The sequence below is a fragment of the Helianthus annuus genome, chromosome 15, assembly GCF_002127325.2.
Source record: "Helianthus annuus cultivar XRQ/B chromosome 15, HanXRQr2.0-SUNRISE, whole genome shotgun sequence".
NCBI classification, from domain to species: domain Eukaryota; kingdom Viridiplantae; phylum Streptophyta; class Magnoliopsida; order Asterales; family Asteraceae; genus Helianthus; species Helianthus annuus.
Window position 1 is genome coordinate 125,548,599 of NC_035447.2, and position 11,654 is coordinate 125,560,252.

The following is an 11,654-nucleotide window of genomic DNA, read 5'->3' on the forward strand; positions in this document are numbered from 1 at the left end:
TTTAGACTTATCAAATCCTAAAGTTGAAACATTTGCATCGCGAAAATCATCTCTGCCTGTAATTTGTTTAAACTTTTCAGCTCGTCTCAACACGCTAGCCATACACCATTTTATATCCGTCAATTCCATCTCCTCAGCATCAATTTGATCATAATCCTTTTTCGTTAGCATTGGATTCCCGATTCTCCCTGCAACTAATCCTCCATAGGATTCAAGCACCGTTACCAACAAAGACATGTGGCTTTTAGCAACTTCCTCGTTATAATTCTGATCATTTTCAAGATTCAAAGCAATGTTGCATTGAAGAACTTTGCCACTCTCTGTTGTAGAAAAATGTGGATCAAATGTTGGAAATGAAGTGAATCCAGTTTTGCTGCTTGATCCCTGAGATGAAATTTCAGAAGAACCTTTCGCATTAAAAGCAGTTTCAACCTTTGGAGAAAAATCGGTCTTTTCACTAACACTACTTTTGAAATACAATCCGATGTCTTGTTCTCCATCATAGTTCTTCATTCTAGCAATCTTTCTTTGCTCCATCTCTTGAGCTTCAAGATGTTTAATGAACTCACCCAGTGTTAGATCTTTATATTCTTTTCTATTATTCCTCAACATCATCAGAAACGTTCCCCAAATATCATGTGGTAACGCATCAACTAGTTTTTCAATCAACTCATCTTTATCTTTGTTGATGCCCAATCTTGTCATGTTTTTTCACCAAGTTACAATATCTTTCAATAATCTGCTTGGTGCTTTTTGTTCTCAAACCACAGAATAAATCAAATTCTTTCTTCGTTAGTGACATTTTGTTCCTGAGCATATCATCACTACCAAGAGACTTTGCTTCTAATTCTTTCCAAATTGAATATGCACTTCCGTTATGTTGAAGAAGAACCAAGATGTCCTCTTTAATCGATTGCTGTAAGAAACTAACCATCAATTTCTCATCTTTATATTTCTTTTTCTCCTCAGCACTCAATTCTCTAATTGGTATTTTCTCATCCCTGTTTTTTAGTGGTCTAGTATATTGAACTTCAGTATGTTCCCAAGCATCCAAGTGATAAGCTTCAACCCAGTTAACAAAACGTTCGGACCAACCATTATAATCATCAATATCCAAAAGCTTAGGCGGTTTTTGTGTTGTCCCCGTCTCATTTTCAAGCAATGTACTTTGAGTAACACTCATTGGGCTAGAAAAGGCATTATAGAACTTGTTTTCCATGTTTTGGTTTCCAAAATTTCACAGTTAGACTATTTCAAACGGAATTATATCTTCACACGAGATTACTTTTCAAATGGAAATACCCCTTTTTAAACGATATTACCCTCTGAAACGGAATTACCCTGAAACTTCACACGGAATTACACTCTCACACGGAATTACCCTGAAGCGGAATCACCTTCAAACGAAATTATGTGACTTGAAACGAAATCTAATTCCGTATGAAATTTTCACACGGAATTAACAGATTCAAACAAAACTAGATCTAATCCCGGGCGAAATTACAGCTTTGTTCGAACGAAATTATATCAACTTTCAAACGGAATTATGTTTTCGAACAGATTTAGGCCGTATTTTTGTCTGAAACTCTCAAGGGTTTGTTAAAACACTATTGCGCACAACATATTTGAAAATCAAGCCATTTTAACCGTGAAATCAAATTTAATTGAGAAAAGAAGGTGTAGAAATCAGAAATCGCAGCTGAAATGGTAAGAACTCTTCCTCCTGAGCTCTGATACCACTTGTAGGATCGTATACGGACCCAAACGAGTCGATCAGAAGAGTAATTCACCAATACAAGTGGCGGAAACAAATGTATCAGTGTTATTTCAGCTGGAATGCACGATAAATCACTTTAAACTGTCTTTTGATTGATGTTAGATCGTTTGCAATGCTGTAGACACTTCGACAGAGCTTCGCCGTCGGAAGTAATTTCGTTACAAATGAACTAGACACACAGGTATTTATAGGCCAGTAATTCCGCTTGAAAGATACAAATGGAATCTAATTCCGCGCGGGATTAATCTCAAACGAAATTATGTTCAAGCGGAATTAGTTGTTCCAAGCGGAATTAAGGATTCCATGCGGAATTACCTATAAATCACATCCTTGTTTTGCGTGCCCTGATCTATCTATTACAATACAAGACTCGATAAAAGACGAAGTCGACAGACGGATGCACCAACATTCTCGAGCCGATCTCGAGTAGCTCGCGAGCCGCTCGGCTCGTTTGCACCCCTATTAATAGTGTTATGGATTCTCTTGGACAATCTCTTTCGCTCAGTGCCTCGCCCCAATGTTTCCGCCATCGATTGGGGTGTGACAGATTGGTATCAGAGCCATAACTATAGGGAATTAGGAAAGACTCGACCTAGTCCAGTCGATGTCTTAGAATTGACCTGGTCTATAGTCTAAGCACCAACAGACCGCCTTATGCGAACCTAGTAGGGGTTTTGCGCGAGCTTACTCTGGATACTCTCACTCGAAACTTCATCTTCATGCGGACACCGCATAGTACAGCTTCGCACGGATGAGCCTTTCCTAAGGCTGCACTACTACTTAGTCTTTCCTGAGGCTGGAAACACACACATTTTTCGAAAACACTCGCATACCACAACAGAGTGATTTAGTCGAGACTAGGTGTGAAAACCGAGAACTCTCGATAAAAATCGCTCGCTCGATGCACATTTTACTATTAAACACGAGAATTTACGTTGAGTCGGGAGTGAAATCCATATCTTGACGAAATTCTCCCTCTCCATCTCACACAACCAGGAATAAAGTTGTTAAGTTAGGGGTGACACCCACATCTTAGTGACTTGTTCCACTCGCTATTTGGTTTTACAAAACTCTCACCAAAGTCTCGATGGACTCCAATGACTCAATTCACATAGCAACCGAAAGGATAAGTGTCGTTCACCGTATATCGGTGAGGGAGCACAGTCTATTATGCCAAAGCGTGTACTCGAAGTCGTTGTGAATACTCGAATCACTTTGGGCAGTCGATGTCTCACACCCAAGGCAATCTATTTCGATTCTAAACCCACACTCGCTGATTTTATGCTTTATCGCTTTTATATGTTATGTGTTTATATGTTTCGATTTCGGAGAATTATTCGCTTTTCGCTCACCGCTCTGTTAAACGCACACAATTCGCACTGCACTTTTAGCTCAAAACGCTAACAAATCGCAGACAATCTATAAACACTCGCATGCTATGTTACTCGCTAGACTACTCGCACTCGCTACTCTCGAACGCAAATCGCACACTTGAAGGATAGGTGAATACGTGCAAAATATGTACGTGAATACGTGCAAAATATAGTTGAATATGTGCAAAATATAGTTGAATATGTGCTTACGTGGCTATGTGCTTATGTGCTTACGTGCTTATGTGCCTATGTGGTTTATGTGCCTACTTGATTATGTGCCTATGTGTTAGACGTGTTCCTGATGCTTTATCTAATAGTAATAAGTATGTTGGTGTGGAGAGATTCAATTGTATCTCGTCTGAATCCTATGACGATGTCTGCTGTAGACAATGTCGTCATTTGGATCTCACACCACCCGCACTACTCGCCGCAACCATGCTGATAAGCACATCGCTTCTCTAGTCGCCAAAGAATTGGCCAAAGTCATACCTCAGATCGTCAGCGAGATCAACGAGGTGAAAAGCAGCTCATCTGTTGAATCCAAGAGCGACTCTCCGAAAGCGCTGTTCAGCTTTAAGCAATTCAAGGCCTGTGGCCCTAAGGACTTCACTGGTGAAGACGGGCCCAGTGCCATGTTTCAGTGGTTTGACTCGATTGAAGTCATTCTTCGTCAAAGCGGATGCCCAGACAACCTCCGCACTGTTAACGCAACTAGAGTTTTTCAGTCCAGGGCTCTGGACTAGTGGACTGCGGGGTGAAACAGGCGTGGGAATGATGCAGCCTATGGACTCTCCTGGGAGGAACTGAAGGAAGTCATAGCTGGAAAACGAGTCATTGGGTATCAAGCAAGACGGTGGCGACAATGCTGGTCTTACTGCTCGCTTTAAGCAGCTTAGTATCATCTGCCCTGGTCAAGTGTCAACTCCCGACATCACAATCAAGAAGTACATTCGCGCTCTACCCGATTGTGTCACCGATTTTGTTCAAGCAGCCATGCCTACCACCATCGAGGAAACCTACCAACTCACCACTAAGATCAATGATAAGCGATTTTTAGCTGGTTATTTCAAGACCTCGAGCAAGAATCTCCACCAGGTGACTGCCACTCCCGCAACTGAAACCGTCGCACCTCAAGTCACGAAGTCATCACGTCAAGGATGCAAATGCAAGGGTAAAAACAACAAGAATTGTGCCGCATCCGCCGCTCCTCTCAATGTTGTTCCTATCCAACCCCAGAACCAGAATCGTCAAGTCGCTGCACCTGTGACCAAAGCACCGCCTGCCAAGCGTGCATACACTGGTCCTCTCCCTCTGTGCCCTACCTGTACTTATCATCACCCAGCTAGGATAGCTTGCCGTTTCTACGTCCACTGCAATATCTACGGACACTTTACCGTGAAATGTCGCACTGGTCCTTGTCAGCAAGCTCAGGTTCAAGCTCCTCCTGCACTGCCAGCTCCACTCCCCGCACCTCAGGGTAACCAAGCAGCTCCTACTCCCGCTGCTCATGCACGAGCCTGCTTCGCATGTGGTGACCCTAACCACTTCGCCAATGTCTGCCTAATCGAGTTGTGAAACAAGAGCCGCAACAGCAACCAACGCAGCAACAACAACAACAGCAGCAGCCTCAGCAGCAGCAGCCAGCACAATAAGCAGCCCGCGGCAGAGCATTCAACATCAATATCCGCTAGGCTCAAACTGACAACAATGTTGTGAATGGTATGTTTCTTGTCAACGGTATTTATGCTTCGTGTTTATTTGATACTAGAGCCGATAATTGTTTTTTGTAGTTTGAATTCTAAAAGCTCCTAAACCGTAAACGCGCTAACCTCCCAACAACGTTCGATGTAGAAATTGCCACCGGAAGAATCGTCATCGTTAGTTCTATTCTCCGTGATTGTACTCTTGAACTCAACAATCACGTCTTCCCGATCGATCTCATTCCAATGCAGCTTGGTAGTTTTGATATCATAGTAGGCATGGATTTTCTTCGTGAAAATCGTGCTGAAGCTGTTTGTTTAGATAAGATGATTCGTTTCTCTCTTGCTAATGGTGACCAACTCTGTGTTTATGGCGAAGTATCTTCGAAGGATCTGAAACTCATGTCATGCATTCAAGCAAGCAAGTATCCCCGAAAGGAATACAAGGCTTTCTTGGCACACATCATAGTAGCGGAGGAAAAGGAAAAGAAGCCAGTGGAAAAGGTACTTGTAGTTCGTGATTTTCCTGCTGTCTTTCCTGATGATCTACCTGGTCTACCCTCGAGTCGTGATATTGATTTTCGTATCGAACTCATTCCTGGAGCTAACCATGTTGCTAAAGCATCCAATCGCCTCGCTCCGTCGGAAATGCGTGAACTTTCGAGTCAACTCCAGGAATTGCTTGATAAAGTCTTTATACGCCCTAGCACATCTCCTTGGGGCGCACCTGTCTTTTTCGTCAAAAAAAAGATGGGTCGTTCCGAATGTGCGTCGATTATAGGGAACTCAACAAGCTTACTATCAAGAATCGCTATCCTTTGCCCTGAATCGATGATTTATTTGATCAATTGCAAGGTGCTACGTGTTTTTCTAAGATCGATTTACGCTCTGGCTATAATCAGTTACGAATTCAGGAGGAAGATATCCCTAAAACCGCTTTTTGAACCCGCTACGGCCATTATGAATTCGTTGTTATGCCCTTTGGACTTACCAACGCACCCGTGGTTTTCATGGATTTGATGAATCGCGTGTGTAAACCCTTTCTCGACCGCTTCATCATCGTGTTTATTGACGATATCCTTATCTATTCGAAGTCGAAAGCCGAACATGCGCAACATCTTCGTCTGGTACTCGAGCTTCTCCAAGGGAATCGCCTCTATGCCAAGTTCTCCAAGTGTGAATTTTGGCTTGAGGAGGTTCAATTCCTCGGTCACATCATCAACAACCAAGGTATTCACGTCAATCCCGTGAAGATTGAAGTAGTTAAGAGTTGGATTACACCGAAAACCCCGTCCGAAGTTCGTTCTTTTCTCGGATTGGCGGGTTACTACCGTCGGTTTATCGTCGATTTCTCTAAAATCGTCATCCCGCTTACCTCTCTGACGCATAAAGACAAGCCTTTTGTTTGTGGAACTGAACAAGAGGAAGCCTTTCAAACTCTTAGGCGTATGCTTTGCGACGCTCCCGTACTCACGCTACCCGATGGAAACGACCACTTTGTAGTCTATTGGGAGGCCTCTAACCTCGGTCTTGGTTGTGTCCTTATGCAACGGGACAAGGTTATCGCGTACGCCTCTCGCCAGCTCAAAGTCTACGAGAAGAACTATACAACCAATGATTTCAAACTCGGTGCAGTTGTTTTTTGCGTTAAAGATTTGGCGACACTACCTTTATGGTACCAAGTGTACGGTCTTCACCGACCATAAGAGCCTACAACACGTCTTAAACCAGAAGGAACTGAATATGCGCCAACGCAGATGGGTTGAACTTCTCAATGATTACGACTACGAGATACATTACCACCCAGTCAAAGCAAATGTCGTTGCCGATGCTCTTAGCCAACGAAACTATTTACATAGTGTTTGTAATATTCAGGCCCAACACGACCTCGAAGCCCTAATTCGCGACGCTCAGCACGCATATTTCATTGAGAACACCTTGAAAGAGGAAATGAAGAAGTGTGGTTCTGAAACCCAACTTGTCACCAAATCGAACGGTATCTATTACTATCTCGATCGCATTTGGATCCCCGGTCGCAATAACCTTCGGGAGATATTGCTTACTGAAGCCCACAAATCCCGATATTCCATTCATCCCGGTGCCGACAAGATGTACTAGGACCTGTGTGCCAGGTATTGGTGGCCTGGAATAAAGAAGGATATCGCTCTCTACGTTTTGAAATGCCTGACTTGTTCGAAGGTCAAGGCTGAACAACAACGACCCTCTGGCTTACTCGTACAACCCAAGATCCCTATGTGGAAATGAGAGAGTATAGCTATGGATTTCAATATGAAACTTCCGCGCACGCCATCGGGTCATGATAGTATTTGGGTTATCGTTGATCGTTTTATGAAATCCACCCACTTTCTGCCGATACGAGAAGACTATAAGGTCGAACGATTAGCACGAATCTATACCGTTGAAGTCATTTGTCGACATGGGACACCTCATGATATCATCTCTGACCACGATGGTCGGTTTACCTCGCGCCTTTGGGAAACTTTCCAATCCGCTCTCGGTACTACTCTTAATCTCAGTACTGCCTTCCATCCCCAGACCGACGGTTAGACCAAACGCACGATTCACACCCTTGAAGACATACTTCGTTCGCGCGTTATAGATTTTGGTAGTAATTGGATTCGCATTTTCTTTTAGTCGAATTTTCGTACAACAACAGTTGTCATTCTAGGATTCAAATGGCACCATTTGAGGAATTATATGGAAGAAAATGTCGATCGCCGATTATATGGCATGAGATCAGAGACGCGTAAATTACCGGTCCTGAGTTATTACAAGAAACGACTGGCAAGATCCTCTAGATACGAGATAATCTTTTGAAAGCTGGGAGTTGTCAAAAGAGTTACGCCGATAAACGTCGCAAGCCCCTTGAGTTCGAAGTTGGCGATCACGTACTCCTAAAGGTTTCACCTTGGAAGGGGGTGATCCAATTCGGCAAGAAAGGAAAGCTCGCGCCTCGATACGTTGGACCCTTTAAGATTCTGGAAAGAATTGGCAAAGTGGCCTACAGACTCGAATTACCGGAGGAACTCAGCAACGTACATCCGACTTTCCACGTTTCGAACCTCAAGAAGTGTCTAGCCGAGCAGAATTTACATGTTCCTCTTAAGGATCTACAAGTGGACGAAACATTACACTTCGTGGAAAAGCCAGTAGAGATCATGGACCGAGAGACTAAGAAGCTTCGATGTTCCCGCCTTCCTATAGTGAAGGTTCGCTGGGAAGGCAAACGCAACGCCGAGTTCACTTGGGAACTCGAGAGTGATGAAAGCTAAATATCCACATCTCTTTGTTACGCCTGCGCCTTAATTTCGGGACGAAATTCCCTAAAGTAGGGGAGGCTGTAACAACCCGACTTCCCGAAGTCAAAGTCAAAGTAAAAGTCAGGTTGTTATTCAGATCTGTCTTTTCTTGCTTAATTATTGAATTGTACTCTCAAGATTCGATAATCTATATATTAGTTAACACTATTTTAAACTACGATATTTTACTATTAACGGAAGTAACAATGCGATAAACGCAGAATCACAACTAACGCTATTTTACTAAACGCTATTACATCGCAATCTCATCACAAACTATTGGTACTGTTCTGTGTGTTATTATGTGCCTTACTTGTGTGTGTGACTTATATTTGTTGTGGGATGTTATTCACAAACGAAATCGCAACTCTATCGCAACGCAATCTCATCGCAAACTCGAAACGCCGACTTACCTTTATGCCTTTTATGTGTTATGTTATTTGTGTAACTATTGTGTAATACTATCGCATCTCTTACTCACAACTCGCTTAAACACAACGCAATGCTCAACGCACAAAACGAAAGTCAGAAAACTAACTCACATAAGCCGACGGATCGAATGACCAACCGATCGAATGATCATCCGACCCACTTAACACTCCACCGCCTCACACCCTCTCACACTATAAATACCCCCTGTCACATCAACTGTTCATTGATGTGATAGCCCTGAAATGCCCAAAGTTCTAAATCCAAAAATTCAATAATTCATACTATTGTCTAATAAAATTCGGGCATGACCCGTTCGTAAAATAAGTAATTCCATGTTTAATAACATTCAACAATTGACCTACAACGCATTTTAAAAAGACATAGTAAATTTCATAACACTTAAGAAACTTTCAAAACGACCATTATAACTAGTGTTTGACAAAAGATTTTCAACTTCAAGTTTAGAGTTTATAACTACCAACATAGCCTAATTAAACCAAAATATTGACCCATTGATGATACATCAATGATTGCGGAAGCGCATAAAGGCGTTCAAGGTGTGTTCGGTTCCGAGCGATGCAATAGCATTTAAACTTGAGATTTACCTACAACCATTACAACAAACAACATTAGCGTAATACTCATATTTCAACTAACGCATTAATGAACTTGGTGAACCAATAATCACCATTTAAATTCTGAACCATACATGGCTAAGTCATTCTTATACTCGGCTTTCTTGTTTATGTCACCAACCTCATTACATCTTTCTCCCCAAATCATTCTATCATAACCCGTTTACATGGAACATTAAGAAAACTACACTTATTCATTCTCATTCTAACCCGAACCGACCCGTTCATCACGGACCGTTACGGAGCTCTACTTTCGCATTCTCATTTTTAATACAATGACTATCATTAAGAAACTAATATTTAAAGTAACAAACTACTAATGTTGTTGAATAAACTTGTAAGTAGCAAACTTACCTCGTTCTTGAGCCTTTTGTTGCGAACCGGAATTAGCTCCTTCTTCTTTCACTCCTACACATAATTCATTCTTATTTAGATTATTTCATTCACTACATAATAATCACATTCACGCATCAATCACATTCCATTTCATATTTTGCAATGTATCAAATATTACATCTTCCCTATGCCAATTCAACACTTTTAATACATTCAAAATCACATAGTTCTTCACTGAGGCATTTTATCTAACACATGGTGTGCAAACAACATTTTGAGCCTTATGTACATGTATCCAATGCACGATTTCACTAGCAATATTCACAACTCTTTTAATCAACTAAATTCACATATCTTAATCATTCTACAATCATAACAATTCATCAATATCCTAATACATAAACATTCATCAATCAAGACTACTCAATTTATTTAACTTCAAAACCATCATACTACTATAACAAATGGGTTTTCCTTCAAACCATCACTACAAACAAAATCCAAGCATAAAACGTCCTCTAATAATGTTTCTAATTCATACATAGGTTCAATTTCTCCAATTTTCACGAATTGATTAAACCCTAGTTCATGAAAGTGCATCAAATCGCATAATCTGACTTACCCTATGTAGGAAACCCTTTGATGGTTGAGAATTTGGTCACATGCATTTGATTTCTGGATCAACAACACCTTAATTCCCTGAATTTCTTGAGGTATTATGAAGGAGAAGGTTTTCTTCTCCTTCCTGCTTCTTGGTCGTGACTCACACCCACCCACTAACTGGGTTTTTCAATTTTTATAATGTTACTAATCATATTTACAAGTTTAACCCCTCAAGGTTATTTAAGTTATCATTCTTATATATTTCCTAACCTTTAACTTTCATTATTTATTTATAACTAACTAATCATTTAAAACATATAAACATTCGATTAATCTTTATTAGAATTTGGGGTGTTACAAATCTAACCCCCCCCCCCCTTAAAAGAGGCTTCGTCTCCAAAACCTTAATACGTACCAAATAATGACGGGTAGTGCTTTCGCATTTCATCTTCTGATTCCCATGTCAGATCTGATCCTTTCCGATGCTGCCATTGAACTAGAACTTGTCGAATGGCTTTATATCGAAGACGCGTTGCTTTGGAATCCTTGATAGCCACCGGCCTTTCAACATAGTTCATTTTCTCATCCAGTTCAATATCATTAAGTGGCATATATGTCGTTTCATCCGCGAGGCATTTCCTTAGTTGTGACACGTGAAAAGTGTTATGGATTCCATCTAGAGCCGGAGGTAATTCCAACTGGTATGCCACCTTACCAAGCCGGGCTATAATTTCAAATGGCCCAATGTACCGAGGGCCTAACTTCCCTCGTTTACAGAACCGTATGATGCCCTTCCACGGCGAGACCTTTAAAAATACCCGATCACCTTGCTGAAATTCAATGGGACGCCTTCTTTTGTCTGCGTAAGATTTTTGTCGGTCTTGCGCTGCCTTCAAACGAGCCCGCACTAGATCGATCTTTTCATTTGTTATCGCCACAACATCTTTAGGAGCGAGTTCTCGCTGCCCGATTTCTCCCCAGCGCACAGGGGTTCTACAGTTTCTACCGTACAACATTTCATATGGAGCCATTTGAATACTACTCTGATAACTGTTATTATACGCGAACTCTACCAACGGCAAATGGTCGTCCCAGTTACCCCCAAAATCTATGACACGAGCCCTTAACATATTTACTAACGTTTGTATAGTTCTTTCTGACTGCCCATCTATTTGTGGATGGTACACGGTACTTAATCGCAAGTTTGTGCCCACATCTTCATGAAATCTACGCCAAAACCGTGCCGATAGCATTCATTTTTAATTCATCAACTAAGCCTTTCGTTCTTTCCTTCATTAGATCATTAGCATTTAGGGACTTTGTTTGGGCCTCTTTGATCAACTCCAAGAGTTTAGGAGTGACTGTCATTCTCATTGATTTAACTTGTATGGGTGGTGGGTATTCATTCCGGCTTAACGCATCTGCAACAATATTGTCCTTCCCTGGGTGATAAAGGATTTCGCAATCATAATCCTTAA

General features: G+C 41.5%; 1 long non-coding RNA gene across 1 annotated transcript; it reads right to left on the reverse strand.

Moving 5' to 3' along the window:
• Positions 1-8,979: 8,979 nt before the first annotated feature.
• Positions 8,980-10,282, reverse strand: LOC110910304. The gene is made up of 3 exons (XR_002575981.2): positions 10,196-10,282; positions 9,592-9,645; positions 8,980-9,207 (listed from the first exon to the last, which is right to left on the reverse strand). It is a non-coding gene; the product is annotated as an uncharacterized LOC110910304 (long non-coding RNA).
• Positions 10,283-11,654: the final 1,372 nt, after the last annotated feature.